Source organism: Alexandromys fortis, unplaced genomic scaffold (assembly GCF_014885135.2).
Source record: "Alexandromys fortis isolate MF-2015 unplaced genomic scaffold, M_Fortis_MF-2015_v1.1 scaffold_43, whole genome shotgun sequence".
Classification (NCBI taxonomy): Eukaryota; Metazoa; Chordata; class Mammalia; order Rodentia; family Cricetidae; genus Alexandromys; species Alexandromys fortis.
The window spans coordinates 3,344,560-3,360,288 of record NW_026067928.1 but is presented as its reverse complement, the minus strand read 5'-3'; positions in this window follow the sequence as shown (position 1 = coordinate 3,360,288).

The following is a 15,729-nucleotide window of genomic DNA, read 5'->3' as shown; positions in this document are numbered from 1 at the left end:
ACCTAAGTGAGGTGGATGGCTTTTCAAGAAGCTTTCAAATAGCGGGACCAGGATGAAGAAGTCATATTAAACTCAGTATATACCAGACTAAGCTGATCCGCTTGCCAGAGTCACCACACTTGCCTAACGAGATACTGCACTGCTCATACACTGCCTGTACTGTGTTTAGTAAGTGCCCAGTCCTCAAGAAATGGTTGTAGAATAAAGAAATCTACTGTGCAGAGAGGACCAGTAATTAACTATGAGTTACTGGAGTGTGGTGTTTGGGAACACCCTACATGATTTCTGCCACATTCTCCATATACAACTTAGATGTCGCAAAGTTCTCCTTGCGGTTAGCTCTGCTGTTTGACCTAGTGCAAGTGTGTTCTCCTGACCACCTTCATGCATTTCTAGCCCCAAACCGAAGGTACCTGACTCCATCCTTGGTCACATCTGACCTCAATGTGTTATCAGTCCATCATAACGATAAATATTAATACCCTGGGGAGAAGTACCAGGACAGGATGTCCTTTGACTTTGGCTTGGGATCTGGGTAACGAAATGGATAGCTTCCTTGTGTAGTTCTCTAAACCAGAAGCATTTCTTGTCTGAATTTTTGGTTGTTATATAGTTCTTCTGGCAGTTCTAATGATCTAACCACTTCAAGAGGGATACTGCCTCTGCTGTTTGCAGTACCATTTGTTTAGTCTGAGCCTTGTTTGCTGGGAAGATGAGTGGGGACCATACCATCGGTATGTATAAAAAGGGATTTCCATGTGTTTGGGGCTCTCAATAAGCCAAGGGGAAAGCAGAAGCTAGATTGAACTCGGCAAGAAGAATTGCGTCAGATGAAGCAGAAGGAAGAGTCCTGACAGATGGTCAGAGACCATTAGTAAAAGAAAGAAGATGCGCATCGCACGATTGCAGGGAGGGCGGTTGCTCTGTTTTATTATCTGCCTTAATTAATAGAGAGGACTGGAAATCAAGACAGCTTGATTTCCTTCCCATCATTTGAATGCTTTCACATTCCTCTTTCTGGTCTCGGCTTTTTAAGGCAATTGACTGCAACTTGATGAAAATGTCCTCTGGATGCAGTGGTATAAGAGCCCCGCTCTGCAGGCACCATTAAAGAACAGGCACTCCACGCAAGTCATTACCGTCTAAGTACTTCTTAATTCAGAAATCAAGGAACTAAACGCAGGCAGGAGATTTCAAACTCCATAATGATATCAGCTTAAATGAAGCTTCTGGAGTTATGTTGTTCAAGAAAACAAAAACCAAGAAACTGCAGTACTCTGTTATTCAACAGCTACTTGGAAAACTGGAAGTCCCATGGCAAGAAAGGAAGATACCTCCCATCACTGGCTTGGGGTGGATCTGATTATTTTTTTTTCCTGGAAAGGACGCTATCTCCCCAAATCCCTTATCTCCACTCTTGCCTCAGTGACCGAAGATCCTGAATGTCAGAAGGCTTTTCAGGATCGTGCTAAGAAACACTTACAGTTACAACCACGTTCTCCATCTTCTCCAAATCAAAGATCTTCAGAGTCTGCTCTGGCTGGAACACTTGAGGAATCAGATGAGAAAGTACTACCTAATGCTAACCTGGACCATTTCTGGAAAGTCTTACTATTGCCTTTTTTAAAAGTTCCACATGGAATTCTAACACGCAGTGCGGCTGGAGGCTGGGTCTTGATGAGTAGGGTCAGAGACATCACAAGTCTGATATTGACCAAAGCTTTGCTTCTGAGAAAGCACTCCCCAACACGTGGTGAAATCATCCTGGTAGGATTCCTGGCTCCCTAGGGAAGTATACCTTGACAGTACAATCTTGGGGACAGATTAAATGTGGTTATAAATCCTACTTTATGTCTCTGATACTTCTGAGGCTAGAACATTCTGAATTACATCTGATAATCTCAACTAAAATTCAAAGCTGTGCAGAGGAATGGACGCCTAGGAACCGTCTTGTAGAAACTGAACCTAGTATCACCTATTCAGTCTCAGGCTGCCCCTGTTCTTCAGACTCTTTCTTTGGTGCTCTATTGAGAGGAGCAGCTTTCTTCAAGACACCAACTCTGGATTGGTCCCATCAAGGCGCAGGCAGGCATTCGCTCTAAAGAAAACTGAGCTGGTTCAACCTCATGAGATTGTGGTCAGATTCTGTTCTCAAATGTGAACTGAGACTTCAGACCTTAGAAAGTTGAAAAGTAAATCTCTCCCTTTCCCATTCTCCCTCAGTCCCTGTCCATCTCCCTCTCAAAATCAACCAAGATCCTAGAATGTTCTATGTGGGTATATTACCATTGAGTTACAATCCCAGCCCCAGATTAAACTTCTCAAGAGACTTTAACAAGAGTTAAAAGGAATACTTGTCATAAAAATTAGTTTTCAGTTTTTCAAAACTGAGCTACTACCCATGATAAAATACACACTCTAAATCCACTGGCTCTTCCCACACCACCCCACTCCCCCAATTCAGAAAGAGAAGAATTCTAGGGAAGATGAGAAAGGGTAACTCATAGGATTCTTTTGGTAAAGAAAAAAAAAGGCCTCCCTAGATACATCTGCTCTCAAAAAAATGAAATAAACAAAAGCAGAAGTCCTAGAGAGATTGTGAGAAAATTAAGCTTGCCTGTTGGTTTATTGCTTCCATTAAATAAAGACTGATTTATAGTCACAAACGCTTTTAAACAGATGGACTTAAACTTATTCTCTGCTGAACATGAATTGCTTTACTTGAGAATGAATGTTTTATTGGGGTTCACAAAGGCGTGATTTGGGGGTGGCGGCAATCATGAATCATATGAAGACAGATAAGGTAACTGGACATAAGAGAAAAGAATGAACCCACTTTTCTTTGATACACCTTTAAATAACCATAATATACCCAGCTATGCAACCTTCATGTGTAAGACATGTCTTTGTGTAAGACATTTTTTAGAGCCCAGCAACTATGCTTCTGGATTTTTTTTCAATAATTAAGGCAAATGAAAAATGATGGAGATAGAAAATGCAAAACTTGCCTGCTTACAGCCTCCCTAGCCAGAGCACTAGAACTGTGGTGTGGATTCTAATTGGTGCGCCACGAGGGAAAGATCGTATAGGTGGCATTGATAGCCCAGTTAGATTACAAACATCCCCCAAACAAGTGTGCCTCAGTCCACACCCTTCTGGATTGAATTGCCAGCTTCACACATGCTCAACACTGCTCTACCACAAAGCTACCCTCCAAATACTGTCCTCTATCCAGGTATGATACATTTGTTTCCTTTTCTGAGTAGCATAACATGAAAAGTTCTTGGGACACAAAGCAGCAAGTAACATAAAGTCAAACATTTCTAGTTCTGATGCTCTAACTCAGGAGGGGAAAAACATCTGAATTGTTTAGGGGAGGTTACATCCTCAGCTTCTCCCTTTTCCATCCCATGTTTGCTGCAAACTAGGGAAATCCTGCCACTTCTTCAGAAAGACATGACCCAGTAGATAAAACATTGTATATACTTTCCCCAGCATATTTCTAGGCAGGGATGAAGGGTAAGGTGACACACTCCACGACATGCCTCTGTTCAATTGCACAGTCTTGGAACTGTTAATATCCATAGACTTATAGTTTATAAAAAAATAATAATCAAATGGCATGGTATTATATTTGAGATCTGACCTGCAAGAAAACACCAGCATTGGTTGTGGTGGCCTGCTGCTCTTCAAAGGCAGAGGCAGGTAGATCTGAATTTCAAAACCTTCTTTGGTCACATAGTGAGCTCCAGGCCAACTTGAGCCACAGAGACCCTGTCTCAAAATTAATTAATTAAATCAATCAATAAATATAAAAACATTGTAAAAGAAAGCACAAGAAAGACCAACCCAAACTTTTTGAAAATGCTAGAGAAAGATACCTAACAATTAGATAAAATATAGCAGCCTGGTCTACAAGAGCTAGTTCCAGGACAGGCTCCCAAGCCACAGAGAAACCCTGTCTCAAAAAATCAAAAAGAAAAAAAGCACTTAAATATGCCTTTGGATATTAAATATAAATGTGTGTTTATCAATTAAGTATAAATACTTGAGATTTTCCAACACCAGCTCTTTAATGAAATACAATGTTTAAGAATGTTCATCCTGTTACCTATTCTGGCAGATAAACATACAGACAAGCATTTTGCAAAGACAATCAGTGCCTTTTCCTCTGACAAGCAGAAAGTATGGTGTTCTAGGGTTACAATTATAATCCTTCTTTTACCAAATTGAACTGTGAAACACTGTGAGCACTAAGGGCCTTTTTCTTGGAGGTTACATAAAAGAATGATGGTATATTGAATGACCTTTAATTATTCCGTTTCCTTCCAGGGATCATGATCTCTAATTCTAGCTCAAACAGTGAATTGGAGACTAAATAAGAGAAATTCAAAAAGAATGGCAGCCAAGGAACAGATGAATTGAGAACTGGCAACCCCTTGATGAGTACTTGGGGTCATTCCCTTTCCTCTTTAGAGCATGCATACATACATATATACTCTTTGCACTTCTCCCAGACACCTTATAAACAAACAAATATAGCTCTGGGTGTGAACGGCAAATTCGAATGTTCAATTTTGAGGGAATATTGCAGATAAGAAGTTGAGTCTGTAGAGCCGCATGTCACCTGAAACCTCTACAGAGTTTTGGGGCCATGGAGACAGGACAGAGGGACTAGGTGCCCTGAAGCTGTCTCCACAGCTCCACAGTCCTAGAGGGACTGGAAATGGAAGAGAGTAGCCGAGTGTTCCAGAAGCACAGCATCCTGGCAACAATGACACGTGCTCCAGGACCTCTTCACACAAGAGAGAAAAGACTTCTCATTTTCTCAAGTTCCTAGATGTGAGCTGTAGAACCAATCCAGCAAAACAACATGGATTTAAAATGGGGCTCTCATGGCAGCCACACGTGTCTTACCCAGAGTTTGTGTTTTGTTTTGTTGTTTCTTTAGACTAATGGTACCTCCCATGTATTTTGGTCTATGGCTTCTCCTTACATAATGCATCACAAGCTAACTTGCTGTAAACAGATGGTGCTCTTCTACAATCTAACTCCATGCGGCAACAGGCTGTAACAATCAGCTGACCAATGACAAGTGGCAATTGTTCAAACTACGTTCAAAGATGGCAGCAACCAAGGAGGCAGTTTCTGCACCTCACTTCCTGCTTTCCTCATAGTCATTTTCTCTTTCCAGCTATAAACACAACCTTCTACTGTGATTAGGGCAAAATATTTGAAGCTATTAGTTTGGAATAGTTTCCTATTCTGGACTCAAAGGTAACATCAAGAGCTGTAGAACTAGATTTCTTGAGAAATCTTTAGTTTTAACACCAAATACAGGTCCACACCATAACCAGTCATGAGGACAACCTAGGCACTAATGGAGAACTTTGTTGGGTGGTTGGCAGCTGCCTCTGGTTGCATGTGCCTCATTTAAGAAAGTGGCATTTGTACCAGATGGGGTTTACCTGAACCAAACCAAAGCATGTTGTTTCAAGTGGGAACTGCTGTGGGAGACGGTGCTTCTACGACCACGGGCAGATGATAAAGAGAGGTAGGTTTATTAGAGCAGTGTTTGCAAGTTCAAGCTGAGGTCAATAGAGTTTGCTAGATATGAGAAACATGGAAATAAATGTTCTCTCTCTTTTCCAAGTGATTTGAGGAAAATATTCACTCCGAGAAAGCACTCCCTTATGCTTCTCAAGATGAAAAGAAGGTTTCTATTTATGTAGTATCCAAATGTCCTGGTGAGAAGCAAAACTTATTTGTCCAACACGCTGAACCTACCCACCCATATTGACTCATGCTCTGTCTCAGATGGGCTCCACAATCCAGAATCTTCAAAAAGGAAAATCACATATTTTCTTGATGTTTCTTCCCAGATAAGTACTTATTCTGACTTTTCTAGCTTTGCCTTTTTTTTTCTGCTTCAGCCTGTTACTTTTAAAAGCTTTCTTCTTTATTGCTAATTTCCTTCTTCCAGGCTCACTTGTACAATATCGTATGTGTGTTGGCTTGAAATTTTGGAGCAGAATTTATGGACCTGCTATGGTTCAAATGATATTCTATTTTTGCCTGGGCTAGATATGTTTTATGAGGTTCTTGCCTATGGTACTGGCATCCATATCTGGCATAACCAAAATTCTCTTATTTAATATCCTTTCAAAACTTCAAATCTAAGTGTTTTCTTTTCCTTTATGTGATGTTAAAACTTGTAATTTTTTTCTAAAATATATATATATCTGGAAACACTTCCTTCCACAACAGAAATTCAAGTTTGCAGAGAAATATTCCTTTGGGAGTCTTTAAATTCATGTTTTGAGGGCAGAAAGGAGATGATTCTACACTGGACCTCATGTCCATGACAACCCTCTGCGCAACTGCGGGGGACAGGCCAGGAGAGGAAGGGCCACCTCTCTTCTCCAAATCCCCTACCTTCCTGGTCGCCTGTCTGCTCTGCCTTAAGTGCTACCTGATTTCTTGAATCAGTAACGCTGTTCTTCCTTAGCCTCCTTTCATGGTAACAAGGAGGCATCTGTGAGTGCTGGAATGTCTTAGCCAGACTAACTTGATCTTCCCAGGAAAACTGAAAACAAAGAACCAAAGTGTAAAGAGATTAGAAGAAAGTGGGCAGCTCAGACAGATGGGGGCCAACACTGGTGGGTGAATCCTGGTCACATACCATCCCACAAAAGGAAGCTTAATGATTCTCAAGAGGCTCCCCACGTGGCCTCTGAACGCCTCTGCTAGGTCTAAGGCTGTGTCAGTTGCTTCTCCAGAGAAGAGTCAGAGAGAAAAGGGGCTCCATGGCCCCTGAGCTCTTTCCAGTGTGGGAATGGGAGGCTGGCTTAATCCAGTGAATCACCAGGACCACAGTTAGTAAGATGTAGGCCGGTCTGACGCTCAGTATTTTTTGCTTCTCATGCCATACATATTCTCTCTCCTGGCAAACTTAGCTGTGGTGACGATAGGCTCGGAAGGACATTGCTAAAATTCTGTTGGAGTTTCAGAGCTTTCTCAGTCTGCAGTCATGGGAGCCATCATTTCTAATTCTTCTGTCTCCTTGTCACCACCCATTTCTCTGTACTCTGCCACTATTTTCTTTATAATCCCACACTTCTTTCCTCTTCTTCATGATGCTGACCTTGGAAGTGCCTTATCGGGGCTCCTAGCTCATTTTGCTCAGTCTATTTCCTTTGGAGAGAAAGTATTAGAGATAACCAATTGGTAAACAAAAATCATGTCCCTCCAAAGATATTTTCCAAAGTGTTTCCAAAAATATTGTTTTGGAGAGGTAGAATTGAGGAGGGACTTTGTTTTGTACTTTGAGTTTTGGAAGGGTTTTTTTTTTCCCTCCCCTTTTTGATATTTTGAGATTCAGAAAGATTTTGTTTTCTCTTTGGGATTTTAACCGTTTTTCTGTAAAAGGCCTCTAGGAGGAGAGGTTGGGGAGCTGGCTTCTGAAAAAGGCAGCGTCTTCATCAAGCACTGCCTGAAAAGATACAGCAGAGAGTACTCATTGTACTAATGTGGGAAAGATGAATGACACCTAAATGGGCTTTCTTTGCATCACACACCATGGTTAAGTGTTTCGCATGCATTTGTCACTGCTATTAATGTAATCACATAAAACTTTCTCTTGTTCTCAAGTGCTTTTAAAGTGAGCTATTTGAGCTTTTGATTCTGCAGGTTTTCCTCTTTCAGAATTAGCAAAGGTAATATCTGAGCTCCGAACACCCCCCTCTCTCCCCATCGCCTTTTAATGTAAGAGCAGAAGTAAAGAATATGGTAGGTGATCGAGAAAACGGAGAGCTGCCAGCGGATCTTCCAAGAGCTATTGCTCGTAACTGTAATAAAAATATCCTGAGAGGACCATAAAGCACGCTGCAAGTGTGGCAAGCGTTTTCTGTATTATAGAATATTAATGGTCGATCATCCGCACAGGCATTCCACACAATTATTCTTCTACTGTTTCCCCTCTGATGTTGGGATTTAGCTACCTCTGAGAGAGACTCTAAATTCTAGCTCCTGGCTCTTGCAGGGAAGTCTTGCCGTGGAGTCAGGGGAGTGATTGGTTTCGCCAGTGGGGGAGCCCACAGAGGTATAATCATGGCGGGCTCTTTGAGGCATAGTGAAGAGCTACTTCTTACTCTATTTTTCTGCTCCAGACACCATCTTCAGAAGCAGACAGCAGCCCTGATGCCTCTCTTCCTTCTTTTTCCTTCCACTGAGAAGACTTGAGTTGTAGCACTGGTAGGTAGCTAGGCAGGAACTATTAGTAGCCTTGGAGGCCATTGAAAATACATCCCTCCCCCATGATCTGCTTTGTACTCCACTCCCCAGCTCCCTGGTAACACTAGAAAACATTATAACTGCTCCTTCATAGGCCTCCTGGTCAAAGGAATGGGTTATATCTGGCCCTGGATAGAGACATGACAATCTGATTTGCTCCTAAGATTACTTACTACTGATGATCCCTCTGTTCAGAGTTAGTGGGGCTGGGCCTGCCAGTCAGGAGTTCCTCTTTCCCAGGAAAGCTGATTCACCTGAAGACAAGCAAAGGAGATGGGAGGAATAATTATCCCTTAATGAGATAATGTGCATACCCTTCCCAGAAACCCTTCCCTTGGTGCAGCCACAGAAGGACGTAGGAGGTCCTTCTGTTTGTGTGTTGCTTTCATTGGTTAATTAATAAAGAAACTTCTTGGCCTGATGGGGCAGAACTTAGGTAGGTGGAGAAGACAGAACTAAATTCTGGGAGGAAGAAAGCAGAGTCAGAGAGAGAGCCGCCATGGAGACGCCAGGTCAGATATGTTAAATCTTTCCTGGTAAGCCACAACCTAGTGGTGAACACAGATGAATAGAAATGGGTTAAATCAAGATGTGAGAGTTAGCCAATAGGAGGATAGAGCTAATGGCCAAACAGTGTTTTAATTAATATAGTTTCTGTGTGATTATCTTGGGTGTAAGCTAGTAGGACAGCTGGAACAAGCAGCCCCGCTCCCTGTAACAGTCTCTCTGAACCTGAAGCTCACTGATTCAGCCAAGCTGACTGTCCAGCAAGCTCCAAGGATCCCCTTGACTCTCTCCCTTCCTAGTGCTGAGATTATAGATGTGTACCCCAACAATCAGGTTTTTACATAGGTTCTGAGGGGTCTAACCCAGGTCGTCACAACATGTGATACAACTACTGCATCCACAGCCAGAAGTAATCTTCAAAGCTGTTTAGAGTTTCTTACATTTACATTACATTTGAGGAACAGGTTCATTTTTGTTTGGTTTTGTTTTAAATTAGGAATTGTTCATTTGATCGAAGTCTAAAATTAATAGGAAGTTGGACAGAAAATACAGAAAAATTCCTGCTAGTCTCTTTTATCCCCCATCCTGACTGAGTTTCTCCTACTGTTAACAATTTGCATTATTGTGATTTGAGGCATTTGTGACAATTAGTGATCAGTCCTGGCAGTGCTGATCTTTCATGACCTCCAAAGTTTTTGTCTTTCCTCGAATTTTTACAGAGAGTCATATATTAGGCATTTTCATAATATCCCATCATGTGGAAAAACCACGAGTTGTTTATCCATTCATCTATTGAAGATGTTTTAGTTGCTTCCGAGTTTGAGTGAAAATGAATAAATCTGCTATTGATAATGTGCAGGCTTTTCCACATGGGCAAGTTTTTCATTATTTGCATTAATGCTATGGAGTAGAGTTGCTGGATGGTCTGATAAGAACATGTTTCATTTTGTTAGAAGCTGCTAAACTTCTTCCAAAGTGACTTTGCCATTTTGGACTCTCACCAGCACTTTGCAAACACTGAAAAATTCCTTGGGTGAAAGGTTACATTTCTATAACTAGGTACAAACATTTGCAAGTCTCTGTATTTTGTTTGCATTCAAAAGTTGGGTTATTTGAATTTCTAAAAGACTAAAACTTAACATTCCAAGAGTTCCAACCATCTGAAAACTAGTTCTTCTCAGTACACAGAATAGAATGGCCCATGTGGGGAAAAAGTTATTACAGGCATGATAATGTCAACAATATATTACAAGGACAAATTTTACTTTTAAAAAATCCAACATTCACCAAAACAAGGGTCAGTTGTTCACACAATTTGGCAATCACAAAAGCAATGAGGAAAAATATTTCTAGTGAAATAATCCAGTTATATGGATGAATCTAAGGAGAAATCAAAACAGACGAGAAAAACAAGGGTGTGTGTATGTATGTGTGTGTATATGTGTGTGTGTGAAACTAAAATTATATTTTCTTGCTTAGGTTATTTCAAGGTATGGTATTTGCAAGTGAATTATGATATCTTATTGTGACTCTAAGCCAAAGGTATGTCATATGTAAGGTACATATTTTATGCTATTTTCATGATATCTCTTAAAATAAGAAGAGCCAAAAAGGAAAAGGCAGCAGTCAAGTGGTGACTATTTGGAGGCCAAATTCTGCAGGAGGAATTGTTGGAAGGGGGCTGCTTATTGGTTCCCGACTGCTCAGCCCCGAAAAAGTATCACACAGAAACCATATTATTTGCAATACTGTTTGGCCAGTAGCTTAAGTGTATTTCTGGATAGCTCATATCCTAAACTAACCCATCTCTATTAATCTGTGTATTGCCATGTGGCTGTGGCTTACCGGGTAAAGTCTCGGGTGGGAGCTACATGGCTTCTCTCTAACTCTTCCTTCTTCCTCCCAACATTCAGCTTAGTCTTCCCTGCCTACCTAAGTTCTGCCCTATTAACAGGCCAAGGCAGTTTCTTTATTAACTAATGGTATTCACAGCAGACAGAGGGGAATCCCACATCAAGGAACTGTCTTTGAGAGACTTTGTTTGTGTTCTACAGCTTGAAGGGTATGGTAGGCTGATGGGAAAAGGTTTTGTATTAACTTTGATGGCACTTACTGTAGAATAGGCAAGCTTTTGGATGAGTAGTTAACCACAAAGTCTATAATTCTGGAATGAGTACCAAGCAATAGAGTGGATGCTTAGCTCTAAACTACATATTTGTACCACCCCCTCTACTGCTCAGGGAATACAGTGGAAGAAGTGGCAGAAAGAATGCAAGAGCCAGAAGACAGGAGAGAGAGTGGAGAGATGCTGTCCTTGGGCATGAACTAGCCACTGCAGCCATGAGCTCCCACTAGCAACAGTTGTCTGCATCCTCCTCTTCAGGACTGGCTTTGCCAATAGCCCATCCCAGCTTCACTGAATAGTTCCATCCCTGCGATCACACAGATAACCCTGTAAAACTCAGTGGGTAGCAAAGGAAAGAGACATGAACGTGGGAAAGGGAGAAGGCAAGTTGACAGAGGTTATAGGGGGATAAAAGAAGGTTTTGGTGGGAGTCATCAGAATGTGCTACATACATGTAGGAAACTGTCAAAGAACTAATTTCATTCATTAAAAATAGTTCCCTACTCTCTGAACAGACAGCAGGTAAGTGTGCTTTCCAGGCTCCTAAACCAGAGAGTATCGGGGTAAAACTGGAAGGAGCAATTAGAGGTAGGTTGGTCAGCACTCTATGAGTACTCCAGGAAGGACAAGAAAGGACTAGATGTTCTCAGGGCAACATGAGTGAAGGACCAGGTGTAGCTGGAGAGAGACACTCTGTGCACAAGGCCGCTCCTCCTCATCTCCAACTTCCTATGAGACAGTGCACCTTCCTCTCTTTGACTAGCCTGCCTAACCCGTCCCTTCTCTGGATGTTCCTTTGGCCACTTGACCAGACAAATGGCCAGAGATAAGACTCCTATCCAGATAACTGCTAGGCTTTAAGTTGAGGCAGAAATAGATTTAACAGGGGAAAATGAGCTGTAACAAAGATAAGCAGGATAAAAATCCCTCCAAAAGTCTGACTTAAGAAAGTAGGAATAATAAAAAAAAATGAAAATAAAAAAAGAAGGTAGGAATATGGGTAAAGTAACAAAAAGCAAAAAAGAAAAAAAATGAGTTGACTCTGTTCATAAGTCATGATTAAAAGAGCTTGTCCTTCCTACTATATATGCAACCTTCGAAGTCTCCCAAATCCCTATCGATTGGCAAAAATGAAACTGTAAATTTTTAACCTATTTCTACTGGAGGTAATGTGTTTAGGTGGTTAAGGGAGAAGAAAAGTCCTGCAGGCTGGGTCTGCTCCCAGCTCTGGAACTTGGCAACTCTCAGAGTTTCACTCAAGTTCTCAGGTCAGAGGGATCAAGGAGAAGAGGTGTTCATGTAAACACACTGCGGTTTTTCTGTGAGCAACAAACCGACTCCAGGTATTTATTTTAAATTTGCGAACATGTTCTCATACCAGTAGCTTCGGGGTCTGCCAGCAGATGCATCTAGGACTCAGTAGAGAAGATGTGTTTCTGTTTCTGGCATGCATCTGGTTGACTAGACTTGTCTCTTAGGCAGGGTTTACAGAGCCCCCCTCGTTGTCAATGACTTTTAAAATGTTTTTGAGCATACCTATCATTCAACAGATTTAGCTTGAGAAAGGGATGCTTTTATTAATGACTCACAGTAGATGGTATAATAGAATGTAATACATTTCGGAGTGTTCTTTTTGGGAACCTTGGAGAGCTAGGAGGCTGTGTTCTCTGCAGGCATGTGTTCTTCTGGCCAAGCTTATCCTCTAGCATGTCTCTTGGTGAGTCGAGTTGGGGAGCGAAGCTTTACCAGAGCTCTTCACTACATTCTGTTGAAAAGGAAGGGCCTCTGTGGCCACACACCTGGATACAGTACCCATAAAAGAACTTGTGTTAGAACTCGGACACTACTTATCTAGAAATGGAAATCTCGGTGAGGAAATGCATCAGAGTTGCACGTCCCACGGTGAATACTTATCTTCCTAGGTGTCACCACTGTCAACTCTTACTTGAGTTGGAGTTTCCAAGTATTTGCTTCTCATGTCACAAAGTTGGGATTTTCATGACTCAGGATGTGCTAAAGACAGCTCCCATATATCTGCAGGGCAGCAGAGGTATGAAATACATGGTTTGAGGATTATTTAAAATAAAATTGGAAAAACATGGAGTAGAATGTCATGTCCTCTGTGGCAAATAACTCACAGTCTCTCCAGAACAAGTAAAAGCAAAAAAGGCAATTTTAAATGAGTGTAAGGCAGCATCTTCAGACCAGAAATCATCTCAATGCAGAGGTAAGAGGAAGTCGGAAAGGACTCTACAAAGTTCTGATGACTTTCTGGAACATTTAAGTTTCTTCCAGAGTATATTGGTTTGGAGGCAGAGAGTAGCAGCCTCGACAAGCCTGAGACATGAGACACACATCCGTGTGCGCGGTCTGAGTAGGAAAGGGGACATTGACTGGAGAATGGCTGCTTCGAATGTACTTAGTTATGTTTTACTAATACAATTTATTAACTTGTCATCTGCCCATGAGTACTTTGCACTTTGACTACTATAAATCAACTTGAGGCAGATGGAAAGGAAAAGAAAATACATGTTTCTGTTAATGCTGGGAGACACATAGACCTCTAAGGGAATAAGAGAATTAAGCGTGTGCATAGACAGGCACTCCCTCGACAGAGTCACCTTTCACAGAAAAGAAATCCCAGGAAAGCTGCACAACAGCACCCCCACCAATGCTTTCGTGACACTCATCTATCCACTTTCTTTCCACTCTCCTGCTCTTTGTCATCCATCTTCCCAGTTGGTTTATTTTTTCCCTCTCAGCCCTCTGTTCCCGTGGTGGGAAAGATGCTCCAAGAGTTTACAGCCTTCTTTATCATCCCTGAATGAGACTTAAATATCTTGATCCCCCTCAAAACTGACAAGCTAGGGACCCTTGGGCTCAGTTGATTTCGGGGTCCAGACCTGAATGGATGAGGCCCATTGTTCCCAGCCTCGACGGGAGGGATTAAGGCGACTATTGGAAACCTGCCTCTGTGTGTAGGCGGATGGGGCGCAAAAGTGACTCACGGAGGAAGAACCTCAAATAACCCAGTGGACCTACTGTACTTACCTATCTAACTCCTAATTCTGTTCTTAAAATTCTTAACCCTAACTCCACTGAATTAATACTTCGAACAGTCATAAAAGACGTCAAGAATTGCCTCCTGCTAAGGAACTATTAGAAAGTCTGGCGATACAGCCCTCAGATCTAGTTCGTGTCCTATGGCCTCAGACATGACAGTCAAGCGGGTGAAGCAGGCCTGAGCTCTGGAATTAGACCATAAGAATGGGAGGGTTCTGCCAGTCACTCATTTGCCTTTCCAGTAGCGACTCCTCTTTCATATTCTTCTGCCTTCACTAACTTTACCAAGTCAAGCTGACTTTTAAAAATAGATGCTGGACCTAAAAGTGAAAATAAGATCCAAAAAGAAATTAAAATGTCCTCCCATCAGCTACAGTTCAGTAGGGGATAAATGTCCTACTTAGACAAGAGTTGTTGTTGTTTCTGGAATTTGTTCTTGATTTATAGACCTCCCTTTAAAACCCAAGCATGAACATGAAATCTAGTTTTTCATTCTAATAAGTTTTTTGCTGGTACAACAACTATGTCAGGGAATGTTTTTTGTAAACCTTGTGAAGATTATATATATATATATATATATATATATATATATACATACATATATATACACAGGATTCTCTTTATCATAATAAATTTTTGCTTCTACTGTAATAGAAAATTCACTGAATGGGTTAAGTGTGGCATCTTCTTAATGAACACAACATGAGTCCATTTAACAAATATGCCTAGAAGGTAGAGGAGGTATGAAGAGATACTGGATTTGTAGGTACCAGGTAAACTGATTCCAAAAACCATGTTCCAATTGAGCAAAGCTCATAACCCATAAGCTGTCTCCTCTGCTTTGGGGTCCAGACCTCCTCCCTCCATCTGTCTTGACTCTACATGTGGATCACTGATATACTAAAACACTAGGAAATCTAAGTAGGATGGGCTCCTGAGTTTAGGAGTCTATCTTCAGTTGGTGTCGTAGAACAACACACAAACACACACCACCACCACCACCACCACCACCACCACCACCACCATGAAACACCTCAAAATTTCATTTTCCAATGATGGAGAACATTAGGATTTATTTTAATGTTATTTATTCTTCCTTTAGAGCAGAAACAGCACTAAACATTCATGAGGGAGCTATGGTGTTCTTTGATTTTAACAAGGAAGATAATATGAAAAGAGAAAGCAATCAATTAGCAGACTGTAGCAAAATTATGAGGGTCACTATTATTTTATATCCATAAAAATAAACACACTTTTAAGACAGACGCTCCTCTTCAGCATCTTCACTGGTGTGCTCAAAGTGAAACAAGTTCACTTCTAGCTCATGTTTCTCAATGCCCAACCATGCCGTAGGTTTGAGTATCACTTAGGAGGTATGACCGGCCTAGAATGGTTCTGTGAATGGGCAGGTGTGTAAAAGGAACAGCTTCCAATGCTTAGGGCTTACACTGAAAATCGCTCCCATACTGCAGAAAATGAAGTAGCAAAGACAAGGGAGAAAAGGCAGACAAACTGAGGTTTCAGACGGAAGTGACTAGTCAGTGTGTCCGTCTGAAGAAATGGCAGTGGAGCAGGGCTGTGGCCTCAAAGAGGCAGAGAAACGGGATTGGGAGCTGACCCTAAAAAGTTGGTCCCTTGGACAGAGAAGCTCATCCTTCAGTTTGCCTCCACAACCGGAGTGCCTGTGTCAATGCACATTGCATATGCTCCATTCATAAAAGTTGACTGAATAAATGAGTAAG